This window comes from Capsicum annuum, chromosome 10 (genome assembly GCF_002878395.1).
Source record: "Capsicum annuum cultivar UCD-10X-F1 chromosome 10, UCD10Xv1.1, whole genome shotgun sequence".
Classification (NCBI taxonomy): domain Eukaryota; kingdom Viridiplantae; phylum Streptophyta; class Magnoliopsida; order Solanales; family Solanaceae; genus Capsicum; species Capsicum annuum.
The window spans coordinates 93,073,803-93,092,280 of NC_061120.1; the positions used below are offsets into that span (position 1 = coordinate 93,073,803).

Here is an 18,478-nt window from a genome sequence, read left to right on the forward strand (position 1 = left end):
CATATTAACACATAACCCTAAGAGGGAGATTTACCTACACATAAGATAAATAAGCATAGATATACCCATAATCTCCATTGAAATGGCTTTTTGAAGATTTAAGTTAATGTTACTTCAAACTTGTCTCTCACACAATCCTTAACAATGGAAGTGAGCTAACCCTTCACTTGGAAAGTCTCCAATATATTTTTTACCCAAAATTTATACAATATTTTACTCTCTAAAAATTATGGCTATAAATCTAGAGCTAAAACCTAGAAAATTAGAAAAGAAGGAGTGTAATAGAATTATTGATACATGAAACTAGGATTTGAGTCTTTTTGTTCAAATTTGGATCAACACGTGCAATTACAGTTTTTCCCTTTGGCCGAATATTTTTGCCAAGCCACAATCACAAGTCTGGTTGTGATCACAACTACACGACTATGATTAACTTTTGCGGTCGCGGTTGATTGACGATCTTAACTGACCGCAACCATGACAAATGGACTGCTACCTCGGTACCTGAGGCTCTTTTGCTGCAGGTCTTAAGCTGTACTTTTTCTTCTCTTTTTTTATCATTTTGATCTCCAATCTGTATCCTTCTAACCCCTTTGCTTTATATCTGCAAGAAATGGACATTAGTACATTTAATCGCAATTATGTCTTATTTATTCATCCATAGCAAAGTAATGTGCAAGAATAATAAGTGTGATTGTGTGGTAAAATCACCACTCACCACTCTATGATTTCTAGAAGAATCTATAGGGGGTGTCATATCTGCTAGTGGTATAGAAACTCTTGTGGATTTGATACAGGTAGATATGGTTGACTTTGATGTCATATTGGGTAAAGATTAGTTGCATTTGTTCTATGATTCTTTAGATTATCGAACCTGTAAGGTCATGTTTAAATTCCCTAATGAGCTGGTAATTGTAAGGAAATGGGGTTCTTTTAGTGCCTAAGAGAAGGTTCATCACATATCTTAGAGCCCGAAAGTTGATTTCCAATGGGATTTCGTATCACTTGGTTCAGTTTAAAGATTTTAACTCGAAAGTTCCTTCTCTAGAATCCTTTCCTTTGGTTAATGTGTTTCCTAAAGTTTTTCCTGATGATCTTCATGGTGTTCCCCCAATAGGAAAATTAATTTTGGGATTGATCTTGTTTCGAACACTTGTCCTATCTCTATCCCCCTTTATAGAATGGATCTAGTTGAGTTAAAGGAGCTTAAGGAGTAATTGAAGGATCTCATAGATAAAGATTTTATTCATCCTAGTGTGTCTCCTTGGGGCACTCCTATGTTGTTCGTGCATAAAAAGGATGGTTGCCTTTAGATTTATATTGATTACCGTCAGCTGAATAAGGTAACTATAAAGAAGAAGTATCCTTTTCCTAGGATCGTTGATTGGTTTGATCAGCTTTAAGGTGCGAAGTATTTCTCTAAGATTTATCTTAGGTCGGTTTATCATCACTTAAGATTAGGAAAGTGGATATCCCTAAGACTGTCTTTAGGACTCGGTATGGTCATTATGAGTTCCTAGTTATGTCTTTTGGGTTGACCAATGCTCTGGTAGTGTTTATGGATTTGATGAATAGGATCTTTTGTTAGTTCTTGGATTTATTTGTCATCGTGTTCATAGATGATATTTTGGAGTAATGTAAGAGTAAGGCGAATCATGTCGATCACCTCCGTGTTGTGTTGCAGACCTTGAAGGATCAATATTTGTATTCTAAGTTCTCAAAGTAAGAGTTTTGGTTGAACGCTGTGACTTTTATTGGCCATATTATCTCTAGTGAAGGGACCATGGTGCATTCACAAGAGATTGTAGTGGTTAAGAAGTGCCTAGATCATGACTCCAACCGATGTTCAAAGCTTTTTAGGTTTAACTGGCTACTATAGGAGAATTGGGGGAAGTTTTTCTACTATAGCTGCCCCATTGACTAGGTTGACCTAGAAAAAAGTGAAGTTCTTGTGGTCCGGTGCCTGTGAGGGAAGTTTTGAGAAGTTGAAGGATAAGTTGACTTCAACTCCAGTTTTGACCCTACCCAAGGGTAGTGATATTCATAGTGTATTGTAATACTTCTTATGTTAGGCTTGGTTGTGTATTGATGCAGCATGGTAGGATGGTGTCCTATGCTTCTAGGTAGTTAAAAGTTAATGAGAAGAACTACCCTAATCATGATTTGGAGTTATTGGCGATGGTATTTGCATTGAAGATTTGGCATCACTATCTCTATGAGGTTTATGTTGACATCTTTTGTGACTATAAGAGCCTACAGTATGTGTTTACTTTGAAAGAGTTAAATCTCAGGCAAATGAGGTGGCTTGAGTAGTTGAAGAACTATTATATGAGTCTCTATTACTATCCATGTAAAGCTAACGTAGTTGTTGGTGCTCTTAGTAGGTTATCTATGGAGTGTCTAGCTTATGTGGATAAGGATAAGTGTGAATTGGTGAAGGACATTCACTATTTGGCTAATCTTATAGTTTATCTCATGGACTCTAAGGATGGGATATGTTTGTGCATCAGGTATTGAAGTCATCTATTGTTGAGATAAAGGAAAAACAGATGTTGGATTCTGACTTAATGAAGATTAAGAGTAATGTCGTTCAGTAGAACGTTGTTGACTTTTTGATTAGTGGTGATGGTATCTTAAAGTACCAAGGTAGTTTATTTGTCCACGATGTTGATGGATTGAGGGAAATGATTATGCACAAAGCTCATAGATCACATTATGCTATTCATCTTGGTTCTGCAAGGATATATCATGGTCTTAAGGAGTTCTATTAGTCAAATAATATGAAGAGAGATGTGGCTAATTACGTGGCTCTTCCCAAATTTGGACCCCACTAAGAACAATCATATAAATGATCAAAGTATGTGAAAGTATGCAGAAAATTATCAAATATGTTCAATATAACAAAGGAACAATCCTAGGGTATTTGTAGTATCTCAAAATAATCAAAGAATCCTAATAAACTTGGGATAGGAAAATTAAGTCGACAGTGGTCGCGCTTCTGGTAACGAGTCGTTATGTCTCCTTACGACTCGTCGCCTACAGTCGTAACTCCATTTTTCTATTTAGTGGCTACGACTCATATGGTCACATTATGAGTCGTATATTGCAAGTTTTCATTACTCCAGTATCTCTTCTACCTAAATACACTTGATTTTGTTGTCTTTATGACTACTCGCTATGAGTCGTTATCAAACTTTACAATGCATAGTCTTCACTCGTACTCACTGGAGCCTCTATCTCTAAAATAGTCAAACACTTGTTACCTTGTGACTTTAGGCTGCGATTCGTAGTCTGTCTTCGCCCCTCATACCCTTTAATTACTTGGTTTCCTCAGATTTACCGTAGCCACTATTGTCTATGCAATTTGGGCTACGAGTCATAAGGTGACATAACAACTTGTAGCCTGACCAATATTCTAATTCTTGGGAGCATTATCTTATCTTTTTTAGTCCTATCAACTTCCTACCTAATTTTCTTGCAAAAAACATAAAACACACATCACATCCGACGAAACAACTTAAATCAATGCAAAATTTCACCATTTTACGTATCGAATGTGCCATGTTTCCACGACACATCAGATGCCTGAAAATCATCAACTACCTTGAAAGCTCCAATAATCGCCTGATTCAAGCAATGTGGGGTGCATCCAAACCTGAATCTGCACCAAAATTGTACAGTAGGAGTGACTACGATCCACTTTTACACAGTAGGTATCATAGGCCAACCGAGCAAAGTAGAAAACAAAGCATTAAAAATACACACTAAGGGCATACCTGCAATCAGAAAATGGCTCACAACGGTATCCTACACCGCTTGCACTAATAGTTCTAATATATCACAATTAATATAACAACACAATATGTAGAACACAAATATACATTTTATCACATGCAAGTAGAAACAGAGAAGAACATGTATATGCAAGATGGTCAAGTATAAAAAATAGGACATAGAGCAAGTAGATATATAATAAGTCAATATTGCAATCCAATCACAATAAAGAAAATACGATGTATAAGATGATGATAACAAAGATGATGATGCACTAGGTTGACACACAACCTTAAGGTTGACACACAGTCATTGCGTCTTCTCCGGCATAATCATTCGGAGAAGTTTTATAATATCTAATATTCGATATCAATATTTAGTATTTTTTAAGTTTTCTATATTTCCAGTGTTTTCAAAGCACAAACATAACTTAAGACACAAATCAAGTACACATACATGACAACAAGTAAATATAAAGCAATAAAAAAACAAGTGAAATGATGTGTATGGTGACATGAGAATGATGATGAAATGTTCACAACTATTCAAAAATGGGTATTTCCACAACCAATCAACAAAGTGTATTTCCACGACCAATCCATGTAATTTATTTCCACAACCAACCACAATGTTATAATTTCACAACCATATGAGCCAATATCAATTCACTATTCCCACTATCCATGAATTTTTTACATGATTAATATGTCCACAAATTATGGATATATCACAATATTGCAAAGATACCACAATAGACATTTCTAACATCACAATACCATTATTCACATGTATTCCAGGCTATCGACATCACATAAGACCCCGCACGGTCACATATATCACATGATATCTTAGATTCAATAATTACATCACTTTTGGCCCCCACACGGGCGCAATAAATAGATAGCCATATTTCATGATTAGTTCCCACCTTTAAGATGCATTTTGGTGTACAAATTAACTATCCAGCCCAGACTGAAGAGTTAAGCCACAACCTACCTCGAATGCCAGATTCGGTCTACTACACTTTGATTCTAAATTCCTACTCCACACGAATAATCCCAAAATCACTTAAAACAAATAAATATAGAATCGATGCGTCAAAACAAATTCAACGATTATCTATATTGCCTACTTTTGGTTCAGAAGTAAAATAGACACCCAAATTATTTTTCAAAAAAGAAGGGCAAAATTAGAACTTCATAATAATAATAATGTATTTTCCATATTTTTAGAAATTTATAGATGAAAACCCAATTCAAATAGAGTAAAAAATGAGGTTAAAATCGAAAAAAAAACTATTTTTATGTTTTACAGGGTAAAACCTTTGAACTCCGTATTAATATCAAGAATTGAAGTTACTTTAAAGATGAAATTGAAGAAAAACAAGTGATTATAGGATTAGGAACATTATTCAAGTGAAAAGAAGAGAAAAATGGAGATAAATTAAGTAATAAGGTTATTAGGGTTTTGAACAATTAAATTAAGAATTAAAGTAAGAAAAGGATGAAATCTCACCTTAAATCCGTAAAAGAATCAAGAAATAAACGTTAATCTAGCTTTTCAAGCTCCCATAAACTTTAATTTTAAGCTCTCACACTATTTTAAGATTTAACTCTCAAGAGGCAAGGTGAAACAATGAGCAAAATCTAGCAAAGGGGGTTATTTATACTCAGCCCAGATTACCATGCATTTAAAGCATAAATTGGCCTCCCCAAATGAGTTTTACCCAAGAAAAATGAGTTTTACCCTTTATTTTCCAGGTTGCACCAGATTTTTAAGTCCCAAAACGGACTTCAACGGGGTGTCCGAGATTTTCTTGGAGTTTGATATATGCAAACAAACTATGTAACCACACTAATTGGACGCTCTAGACTCAATGGCGATATCAAAATTTAAAAAAAATATGGTTTTCACAAAGTTGACGCCCAAAACTCGAAATCATAATTTTCCAAATTGAGGATCAAAGTGAGTTTTAAAAGCCATAAAACCACACAAAATATGTTACCACCCTGAAATCAATATTTTGGATCTGTTGGTACAGACCGTCGAGTTATCCATATTACGGATCAAAAGATAACTACAAAAATCCAAAATACGGCTTTTGAAGCCTCCAAAAATCACAATATTGCACAAAAGGCACCAAAATGCATCAAAAATTATGTTAATCACCCCTCTCCCATCATACCCCAAAAATACCACAATGTAATTATACAGAGGGGTAAAATAGTCAAATCACACAAAAACACATGTTTCACATCTTTCATCAAATTTTTAGGTCGTTACAATTTTAAATTCCTATGAGGAATGTTTGATTGTTTGTCCTTCTTTTGTGTTTGTAAATTATGGATTCAAGGATGAATTATTTTGAAGAAAGGGAGGATGATATGAACATGATTATCTTGGGTCAGATTAGGAGGGCTTCCATAGATGGATGATAGCTTGGAGTCCGAAGAAAGGCATGAAGAAACAAATACACTAGGTAATGAGCAATCAAGATGTCATTTGGGTAGTCCAGAAGGTCCCTTGTGGGTTATTTGTAAATATTCACTTTTGGGCTATTTTTATAATAAGTTATTTTTTAAAAGACAATGATTATAAATAGTTGTCTTAGCCATTTTCATTACTCAGATTTTGATGATTGGATTGTCTTGAATAGACTTGATATTATTTACTCAAGGTTAGTGTTCTAATTGGGTTCAAGTCTAATTATTATCTTAGATTGAGTAATTAGGGCGGATTCCCAAATTGTTTGTCTTATCTTCTTCGCTTGATTGATCCTCGAGTTATCGTATTGTGGATCAATTTAATTTCTTGTGAATTTCATTGACTTTTCTTTCTCCATTGGTTTAGTTGTTAAATTAAGCATTTAAATAAGTTCTCTTTTGCCCTTGGTTTAGTTGTTAAATTAAGCATTTAAATAAGTTCTCTTTTACCCTTGGTTTAGTTGTTGTTGGATTAAGTCTTTCTTTTTTCACTTCTCGTATCCTATTTCTTAACTATCATTTAATTTTGTTATTTATTCCGAATTTCCGATATCTATTCTAGTTGTCTGATTAGGATCATTATTAGTACTTTACTTATGGTGGACTCATATAAGCCAATAATAGTAAATGTCGTGCTACCAAAAATGGTGGGACAATAGCTATTTGTACTCATAAAACACGTAATCCAGATACTGAAGATTTCATACTAGATAGTATTAGAGAAGAGATGAATCACGCGATCCTAAATACGCTATCATGACAAAAGATTGTTCACTCTCCTCAAAGGCCTCCGAATCTAGCACAAACAAAAAATCAGACACTAAAGTCGGAAACCTTTGAGAGAGAGTGAACAAATACTGTCATGCATGCCAAACTAATTAGCATGATAGAAAATATCATTTTCTCCGTCTCAATTTATATGACATTATTTGACCTAATATAAAATATAAGAAGGAAAGAATTTTTTTGAAATGTGTGGTTTAAAATAGTTTTTAGACATTTATGTTACTATAAATCATTTCATTAAAGAAAAATTATTCTTTTAAGTTAAATTCTTTCTAATAATAGATGTGACATTCTTGATGAGGCAGACTAAAAAGAAAAGTTGGCCGCAGAGAGGGGAACTATGTCTCGCGTCTGCAAGTGCTCCTTCCCATCATGCTTCAACTTTACTATGCTAAATCTTAATGTTATGAACAAGCATAAAAGAAGCCCTTGAGGGAGTGACAAGAAGTTAGCAATGCCTAGGTTGCTAAAATTATAATAATAGTAATATGCTCCTATGCACTTTTAGTTGCCTGTCTGAGTTATTTAGAAGTACAATAGAGCAACCTGTTTACAGGCAACAAAGACAGGTTGCTCTAGAATAGATGATACTACTAATGTGATTGCATAGGCTAAAGCTATCTTACAAGCAGCTAAACATGCTAATGCAACACAAACAAGCAAGTTAATCATCCAAACAGATTCAATATTGATGCAGAAAGTTCTAAGTAGGGAATAAAATTGTCCCTGACATATTGCAGATTATGTAGAGCAAATTTGGAAGCTAATGCAGCACAAACATGTTCAATATCAGCACATACTAAGGGAGAGAAAACAATTGGCTGACTATCTAACTAATTTTGCAATTTACAGTGGAGATGTTGTTTACACAAGTTTTTAGCAATTGCAAACACAGGAAAGAAGGATAGTGAACAGTGATAAGTCTCAATGTCCATACATCAAGATAAGAGTATTGAGAGAGTAACACAACAAATAAAGTTAAGGTTTGCACGAAGATACAGGGAAATACATAGAATTCAAGATTTCAGTAATGAACTTTCCAGATTCAAATCTGACAGTTATAATGAAGGACAAACCTAGTTTTCACATGAATCTAACCTTCTTTGGAAGTTCATTACTGCAACAATTACAAAGAGAGGGTGAATTGAAACTAGAGGAAGATAAGATGAATGGTTGAGGAAGATCTTAGATGTGTACTCACTCATTTTTCAAAAGAATCTGTGGATGATTCAGAACAACATATTAAAAAGGTCTTAGCTCTCATATAAGCGATTACAGCTGCAAACATAGTGAAAACAACAGGCAAGCTATAGCCTAATCAGCAGAGATCCCAGCGGTATCAGCACATAAGTGAAAAAGGAGCACTCAAGAAAGAAGAAGAGTTTAGCAGTAAGCAAATCAAAGGAAGGACCAAAAGTTTACTTCTGAAAGATGAATTTGAACCATTTATTAAACACCCAGGGAACGGAGTTGATGATCTAACATTGGAGCATGATGATTTGAGAATTCAACAACAGATGTGCCAATTTTCACCTAAAACTTTGAAGGAGAGGCGGAGATTTAGGAAACAGGATGGATTTAGAAACCCTACAGTAGTATATGTATGTTTTAAGCATTTAGGTCGGGCCGGGTACTTTGCAGATCAGTTTGGGCAAGGGCCCGGATTTCTTTTGGATTTAAGATGGGTTGGTCCATCTATGTAGAAACAATTATGTTTTTGATTTTTCAATATTAAGAAAATCCAAAAATTAAACCAAAAAAAAAATTGCAGGCAACAAAGAAAGATTTATCAAAGGGTATTAAAAGAAATCTGTTGGGACCTTAATATCTTTGTCACTTCATATACATATTTCCGTTTGACTTTAGGCAGACTTTTTGAAGTTGGAGTTGGAGATTTGGGATTGTGTTTGCCATAATATTTGAATTTAATATTTAGAATTTAAATGTATTTCAATGTTTTCAATAATTCGATTTCTTTTAATTATGTTAATTGATTATTTTTATAATAATATCGATGATGTTCGATTATGTAAATATTATAATTTGATAGAATCATAGATTTGTATTTCCGAAAAGATATTTTTTCTGCAGTCATGATTTTTGGTGTTACCAACTGTTTTTACATCAAACATTGTTTTCGCACGAAGAGGAGAGAAAGAGTTAAAAGATCTAAAAAGGAGAAACAATCTGAACTTTTTAAACTGATAAGCGTGTATCTGTTAATTAGTTAAATCATGGTTTGGATTTTAGTTTGCTTAATAAATTTTAATTATTAATTTTAACTCATGTCATTTGTCTCTCATCTAAGTAAGAATATAAAAAAAATGAAAATGGAGAGGAGCCTAATCCCTCTTATAACCATTTATAAGAAGAGAAGAAAATTATCATTTCAATTATTTTATCTGTAAAAATAAAAATCTCTTATTTATAAGATAGATCTCCAATAAAAATGATGCAAAATTAAAATTAAATTTATAAAGAGCTACAAAGGAAATCTATCGTGACAACTGGATCCATTTGATATTATATTCACCATAAAGCAAAATTAAAGTAGATAATGAGTTTTTCTTTTTTTTTTTGGTTAAAGATAATGAGTTTTGTCTCGCAGAAGAAAGAAGTCCTTGAGAATACAGAATAAGTATCTCATTCTCATCCTATATGTATTATAGGGTAAGACGCCGAAGGGTTCGTGCCAGCACAGGCTCAATATATATAATTTTTTAATCTTTGACACAAATAAAATTTAGAAAAATTAATTATATTTTTAGATTTTTTTAAGTTATTAACTATTTTAATTTATAATATTTTTTATGTAGTTTTTAAATAAGATATGATACTCTCCTTGTCCAAACTTTTGTGGCATTGATAGTGAATTATATTTTTAAAATAATTTAAAATTTTAATTATTGTGATTTATAATACTTTTCTTTCTTATTCCAATTTAAGTGGCACTGGTATAATTTCTACAGTCAGGAAAATATTTTATATCTTTTAAAAATTTTAAGTTGTTAATTATTGTGATTTATAGCATTTTTTACATTTTTTTTTTGAAATATATGACAGATAATATTTTTTTAGATATTTTAAGTTGTTAACTATTATAATTTATAATAGTTTTGATGTAATTTTCAAATAATATATGTTACTCTCCTTGTCCAAACTTTTGTGGCATTGATAGTCAATTATATATATTTTTAAATAATTTAAGTTTCTTACTTTTGTGATTTATAATATTTTTTCTTCTATTCCAATTTAAGTGGTACAACGTTTAGATGACCATAATATTAATTTTTAATGCTTAGCTGACTTATAATAATTACTTAGGGGTGATGTAGTAAAAATATTGTTGAAGTAGCTGAAGTGAACATGTCATAAATGTCTATTTCACCTTTTTTAATTAAATATTATTAATTTTTTATTACTTAGATGACTTATAATAATTAATTAGGGATGATATTTAATAACATTACGATTGACATAGTTAAATAAGATATGCCATAAATGTTTATTTTTTAATTAAATATTATTAATTTTTTAATGTATAAATAATTTATAATAATTCGGAATGATATAGTAAAATTACAAAGCAAATAGTAAATGAATAATGAAATGCTATGAAAGAGGATGAATGATGATGATTGATGATATAAGCAAGAGGGTAAAATGGTCCAAACATGCAAAAGTTAACGTTGAAGCTACCGCAAAGTTCGTTTATGGTCAATAATATTGTGTTGTTATTGTCATATTTACAAAGATATCTTTATTGGGCCATGTTGTAAAAAGGTAGGACAATGTTGACAATAAGAAAAAGTTAATGAGTAGTTTGGTCATTTGAAGTTCTCCATCAAACATTGAAGCCAAACGTTCAAACAAGATATTGCATAAAACTTTAACTAAAATAACCAAAAAGCTCTCAACAATAAAGTTATTACTATAAGCACACAGGTTGAAGAGGTGTGTGCTTATCCCTACTTATTATATAGTAAATCATATATTTAACGGATTCCCAGTGAATAAGAATAAGCAAATAATATCAAACGATAAAAATAAAATACTAGTGAATAAGAATAAGAAAATAATATCAAACGATAGTTTAAAAACGAATAGGGAAAGCAGATATAAGCAGGTTTAAAAAGGAATTTGTCAACTATGATGTAAAATCCTACTCAGTATTCCCTCCTTCGTTGTCCTTAGTTATGTGTAATAGTGAAATTATCAAAATTAAAGTATGTTTTCTCCCAAAAACACTTTTAATTTTATTTTATACACCATTTATCTCTTTCTCTCCAGGTTTAGGTATTTAGTAATCCCTTCTTTAATCACACCCTGAGACAACACAACAGTCCTTTCAAATCTTTGTCGGACTTTCAATTACCTAGGAATTTACAGATTAATCCATCGTTTTTGCTAAACATTGAGAGACTAACCATATACTAGGGGTATATTCAAAAAATAATTTACAACCAATTTACAGATATCATATTGAACATCACAAACGTAATTTACATATAAGGGAGAAAATTGCAGTGATCTTAATAACTACTTACATGTCTTAGGACGAAGTGAGGTTCCCCTTTCGGGAGTCCCCTAAAAACTTACAAATGCTGGTAGAAGAAAACTATACACACTCTTTTTTTCACAAACTCTGAATAAATTGAGAAAATAAAGATTTTATGCTTACTACTTCTCTATAATCTCTCTTCTTTCTCTCTCTCGCTCTTCTATTCTCTTGCTCAGTCTTGGTAAGTCTTGAGGTTCTAACATTTATAGGCATCTGCAGATTTCAAATACATACTTCAAAATGTGTTGAAGAATCTTTTAGCATGCCGTGTACACTTTGTGGGTTCCATCATCACATGGTCAAGTTTCTTATTTAATTAATAAATGTCCATCTATCTTTCACTTGACACCAATTATTTATTTCTTGCATCATTGCTTAAGTCTATGGTCCTTTGTAAATATCATCATTGCTTACGTATAAAGATTGTATAAAGCTGTCGGAGAAAAATTCATTCCCGAGTCATCGTTCGCATTAGGATCTTGAGCAAATTGATCTATCGCAGGATCATAGTCTTTATCATCTGAATATGAAAGTCTTGGTCATGTCTTTGGATTTGGTGTTAAAGAAATGTTGGGCCTTAATTTTGGCTTTGGATTTTCAGAAATCATTTCTTTAGTTTGTTCCTCTAATAATTTTTTGATTGTGTCTACTACTATTTGTTGTATATTTCTCTTATCATTTTCCTTTCTTCATAGTTAAAAACCCTTTTTACTTTTTTTCTTGAGTAGAAATACCTTCTTCCTGTGGCTTAGCGATCTGAAAACTAGCTGAGATAATTTTTCCTATACTTTTTGGCAAAGTGTCAGCCACCAACGAATTTACTTTGTCTTTAGCAGTTACTATTTGAACTGAACTAGTTGTATCTTTACCCTATACAGTGGGTCTTTTTGCATTCATTGGGGAATGCACACCCATCTTATCCATTTTTTAAGGAGATGGAGAACTCCTTGGAACCATTTATTAAGTCTCATTGGTCTATTGAGATAACTTATAATGAAGGATTTTAATGTGATCTTGTAAAATATTTATATATTTTGCCAGTTGTTTTTTTTCATTTACAAGGATTTTGTTTTCTTGTATCAAAGTCTCATTAGCATGATTCAGTCTTTTGAAAGCTTCGGTCATTTCCAAACAATGATTGCATAAAATGATTTTATCGGTGTCTTTTCTTATATTTTATTGAGGAACTTCTTTTATGTTAGATCTTAGTGCTGTAGAAATATAGTAATTTGGCCCCAAGTTTCCTCGCACATAATTCAATGCTTCACTGAGGTTGTTGAAACCTTTAAAAAGAGATGTTGTCTGGTTTTTAATAGAGTCTATTACTGTTGTTCAAGTCTAGAATACTCCTTGTGTCTATCCTCTAATAAAAACATAGTATATGAATCTGTTAGTTGAATTCTTTTCAGTGAAATAATAGCTTAAAGCACTAAGAACTGAAATAAAATAGTTATTGTCTCTGGGTATCTTATTATAAGACATCCACAGGTTGTCTATTAAACATATTTGCTACTTGTCTACTTTTAGTTTGAAAGTCAGATTAGATGACTCATAACTTATCAAGCTGTGTGGTCCAAAAATCATTCTTTCCAATTTTGCATGCTCTAACAATGTATGTGGTCTGAAATGAGTATTATTAACAAAGTCCTTAGATATTTGTCTTGAGAAGGCGAGGCCTCAGCCTTGCCTTTTCCTTTACCTACATGCATACTGAAACAAGAATCGTTAGTTGGTTCATATAATAAGTCTACTAAGCTGATCTGTTAAGTTATTATCTTTACCTTTAATATGTTCTAACACAATGTTATAAATTGAAGTGGCATCTAGGAAATTTCAACCACCTTCGTTTACTACTATTCTTTTCTTTTATTTTCTGATAGAATTTTACTATAGCCTCACAGTCTATCCTTACTAATATTTCAGGCTTGTTCAATATGTAAAGTTTAAAATTGTTTAGACTGTAGATTATCGCTTGTGTCTCTGTGTCTATACTACACATACTGCCTTTTTCTTTATACTTACCACTTTGATAAGTACAAACTTTTTCATCTTTTTAATCTCTGTGTTTATTAGGTTTTTCCTTTAACATTTCCCCTATCCCTCGAGGCTTCCATCCATTTTAAAAATTAGATAATTTATTTCTAACGGCATGGACAAGTCTGGGATATCTTGTATCATGCGTTTAAGTTTTTGTACCAAATTTTATGTCTTTAGTATTAAAAGTTTTTTGGCCCGTAGATCCTGTTTTATAGTGGCCCTGCTACTTTCCTCAAATCTTTAATGAATTTTTTAGCATAATTTAGTAATCCTAAAACCTTTTGTAAATCCTTAGTTTTATCTAATTTGTCTGGCATTTCTATAACTTTTTTAGCTATATGTGGTTGTAACTTTATTTTGTCGTCTCCAATGACTACTCCTAGAAAATTAATACTATCTTTACATAGTTTCATTTTCTTTTAACTTATTATTATTCTAATATCTACAAATAATTAAAGACTTGTTGTAAATGTCCTAAATGTTCTCGCATATTATTACTGAAAACTAGAATATCATCTACATAAACTAGTATAAAGTTTTATATTTTTCAAAAATACTATCCAATTTTCTTTGAAAAATTGGTGGTGTTGTCTTTTTCTCAAATGGCATAACTATCCATTCAAAATGTCCTTCTAGGCATGTGAAGGTTGTCCGTTTTATACTATCCTCATGCATTTTAATTTGCCAGTATCCAGACTTACAAGCGAACTTATTGAATACCTTTCTTTCTTATATTCTATTTATTAGTTCTGTTTTGTCTGATAACTTATATCCATCCATGGTATTATTTTCATTAAGTCTTTTATAATTTATTATCATTTTTGTCTTTCCTCGTATTATTTCACTATAGTTCCTTACCATAAAAATTGCTGATCTATGTCTTGATTTAGAGCTTCTAATTATTCCTAAGTCTAATAGTTCTTTGATTTGTATTTCAAAATTCTTAAGATCTTCATTTGTGCTTTCTATATATGTGGTTTTTATGGTATACTCTGGATTGATTATTTCTAATTTACAGGTGATTTGGTTGGAGTTCCAGTGCTGCAAGGTTTTTTCTTCAATTATTTCTAATTTTTCTAGACTTTGTATTATTTTTTCTAGGTCCTTCTGATTTTTTATCACTCCAATCTGTTGCATTCCTTTCTTAAAGTTGTATAAATCTGTATTTATTTCTATTAAAATGGATTCCTTTTCTAATTGATTAGAATTTCCTAAGTCTTGTAGTTCTTCATACTTTGTTACCTTTTATTGTCTTCGCATGTGCAGTTTTTTCCTTTATCATATTCTAGTGATTTATCGGATTTTATTCTATTTAATTTATTCAAGTTATTCAGGTTATCTTCTTTTGATCCATCCTTAAGATATCTGTATTTAGTTAATGTAGGTTTTGTTATTACCAATGGCTAAGTGATATTGCTAGCAAAAACTATCCAATCTCTAGTGGCCAGACAACCTCCATTATTTTGTACCATAAAATCTAATCCTAACACTAAATTTTCCCTAATATTCAAGTCTCTTACTAGTATTCCATCAAGTTTGTATGTTGGTGGGTAGAATTTTTCGCAAGTGTTAACAACACTTATTTTTGCTCTAAGTATATATTTTGTGTAAGTGTTAAAGGTTCCATCCATTTGCATGAATTCTTCTGGCTTTGGTAATTCGTTAATTACTTTAGGTGGTAAAATTCTGTTGTTTAATATACTTTTTGTACATCCTAAATCTACTATAGCTAATGTTTCTACTTCATAATCTTGAATTTTTATTCTTGATACTAATATTTTTATTCTCATTACATATCATTCCTTCGAACGATATGTTCATTAATTTTTTCTTTTTGTCTTTATTATCTATTATCCCTTCAAATGACCTATTCAATAGTTCTAGTTCTAATTCTTCCTCTTCTTTAACTACTCTTTTTTGTTTCTCAATTGTATTTATTCTTATTTCTAGCTTACTTATTCTTTCTTCTAATTGTAGCAATTTTTCTTTTGTTAAATTAGTCATTGGCTCATGTCTATTTAAATTTTCTATAACTACATCATTTTTTGGCATTTGTACTTCTAAGATCTTTTCTATACAAGCTATGCATCCTTCTATATAACATTTTTTGCATTTTTCTCTTTTATTTTTACTCGAAAATCATCTTCATTTAAACAATAGTTACTATCTAGTCCTTTACCTTTTTCAAACTCATGTTCGCAATCTTGTATAGTATTTACTAATCCATGATTGTCTAAATTTATTTTTTCTATTCCTATCTCATTCATAAATTCTTCACCTTCAGAATCTGAAGAATCTTGTCTATCTTCTTCAAATGCTTCCATGCTCATTATGGAATATATACTTTCATTATCTAACATAAATTCATCTACATTTATTAAATTTTCATTTACATCTTCTATTAACTGTGTATTTTTTGACCTACTATTATTTCTTTTTGGGCAAGTATTTGCTAAATGGTCTATACTTCCGCAAGTAAAACATTCTAGTCTATTTTTATATGTTCTCTTTGTATTATATTTTCCTACATGTTTCTGCCTATTTAGATATGATTTCTTTGCTTCTGATTTTCTTAAGTAATACTTTTTCCTAGGACATTAATCTTTTGAATGATAATCTCTTCTGAATGGTTTCTTATACGGTTTCTTTTTATAATCTTGATCAAACTATTGTGTGATATATATACTTTTACAAAAATATGTATCACTTCTTTTCAATTGTTTTTGTATTTGTATATTTGTATATTTCTCTTGTGTTACTTTCATTACTTGTTGTATTCTCTATCCTACTAACCATTTTGTGTCTGGGTTTTATGCTACTCCTTCTCTTTTTTACCATTTTTCTTTTATTTCTCTTCCTAAAGCTCTAGATAATTTATTAAACAGTCTTTTTCTTAATGTCTGATCAAACGAATTTCCACTAATTGTACAATAGTAGAAATAATCGTTTAAAACTTTTTTGATCCTGGACCAATTATTTATACTTAATTATTCTAATTTTATTAAAGCATTTTACTGTAACACTATTAGACCACTATTGGGGTCTTCTCTTGTTAGTAAACTATGTACTTTATTAGTAAAATTGTATGGGTTAGCTCCCATATTGATTAATCCCTGAAAGTCTTCGGGGAATTCTTTCTTATATGCTTCCCATACAACTTTGGTAGTTTCTCCTAGAAATGTTTCTAGATATCGATAAGTGTTTTCCACGTCTGGTTCATTATTAGCTTGTATATAATCTGCTACAACTATTTCTTTTCATATATCTATAATGGCATTCCACATCTGGGGGTCATGAGCCGCCATATTTAAGATTTTTTCTCTATTACCACCTTCTTGTAATCTAATGGGTTCTTCTAATGGGATTCTTCTACCTCTAGGTTTTATATTTTGTTCTATTTTTTCTTCAGGATTTATTCTGTACACTCTATGTTTTGGTAAGTTGTCTGTAGTTATTTGTACTCGGTGCATATCAATTTTTCTTTGGAAAAGACTTGAAGTGCTTGTTGCACTTTTCATAAATTCTTTTATACTTTTTGTAGACACCTAATTTTACCCCTTCCAAAAACCCAATTCATCCATTTTACCTCACGTTATCATACACCCTCACCCATGTGATTATACCCCCAAAAAATACAAAAATAGCAAAATTCCAATAAATTCCTAACAAATTAAATCTCTAATATTCTCTTATCCTAACAAACTTTATCTCAACCAACTCACACTCCTTACCTAACCACCCTACCCCCATCTCACCACCCCTACCCCCATCTCACCACCCCTACCCTTACCCCTACCTCACCATCCCCATTCCTACTACGCTTTATTCACAAAGGCTGCGTATACAAAGGGGACTGGAATTTTCCATATATAGGCAGGAGAGGACACACACAAAATGGGGATAAAGAAATAGAATACAGAGGGCATATACCATTCCAGAGAAGACACCAAAAAAGAAATAGTAAACTAGAGAAGATACCAAAAAGAAGATAACCCTTGATCTCGTCCATTCTTCATGATCTCATAGAAAAAGAGCAAATAATAGCCGAGAATTGCTCAAAACAGTGAATCCGACATTATTCACCGTTGAGATCCGACCCGTGTCCCTCATTTTCTGGATGCCATTTCATCTTATCGGAGCTCTGGCATCTTAATTTATTTTTGAATTTTTCATTCTTGTTCGTTCTTAGACTGATTCCATCGAGGTCATGCCAGGAATTATACAGTTTTCTTGGTTTTTTTGTCAGAATTTCCATTTGGGTTGTCTGTTTGTATTTTGGACTTCTGTTTGACTCAGATTCTGGGGCTTATCAATGTTTTAAACTGGTTTTAGTCAATTTGTGAATTTGGGGTCAAGGTTGTTCCATTCGGGGTTCCACATCTGGACTTCGTTAAACATTATTATCAATAAGAATCAATTATTGCAAGGTCCATTTCTTTAATCCGTTCTCTCTTCTTTAATTCATTCTTTCTTCTTTATCTTAATTTGTTAAATTGGTTATGATTAGGTGTTTGTTTATTATGATTGTTTGATTTCATTGACGTTTATGCGCTTGATGATTGAGATTGGGTGAATTGATGGATGTTTGATGTCATTCATGTGAAATTTGTATGTTTACCATGCTTTAATTGTCGTTATGTCTATGTTGTTGATATTGGATTTTGAGTTAAAAATTAAATTGTTAATTGGAGAGTTAGGTTAATCATTCATGTTTTCTCAACATAAGGAAGCACCAATCAGTGTTTCGCATTTTCAGATTGTTGAGGATGATTGGTGCATTCACTTTCCATGGGGAAAGGTCACATTTGAAAAGTTAATGAGTTCCTGGCAGCAGGAT

The 18,478-nt window shown here is 31.8% G+C and overlaps 1 long non-coding RNA gene across 2 annotated transcripts; it reads right to left on the minus strand.

Annotated features, from left to right (window-relative positions):
- Nucleotides 1-236: 236 nt before the first annotated feature.
- On the minus strand, nucleotides 237-8,606 carry LOC124887931. Of its 2 annotated transcripts, none has more exons than XR_007045573.1 (3): nucleotides 8,466-8,606; nucleotides 3,604-3,661; nucleotides 237-604 (listed from the first exon to the last, which is right to left on the minus strand). It is a non-coding gene; the product is annotated as an uncharacterized LOC124887931 (long non-coding RNA). The 2 variants fall into 2 exon arrangements; XR_007045572.1 differs by having other exon boundaries at nucleotides 8,245-8,606.
- Between the last annotated feature and the right edge of the window lie 9,872 nt (nucleotides 8,607-18,478).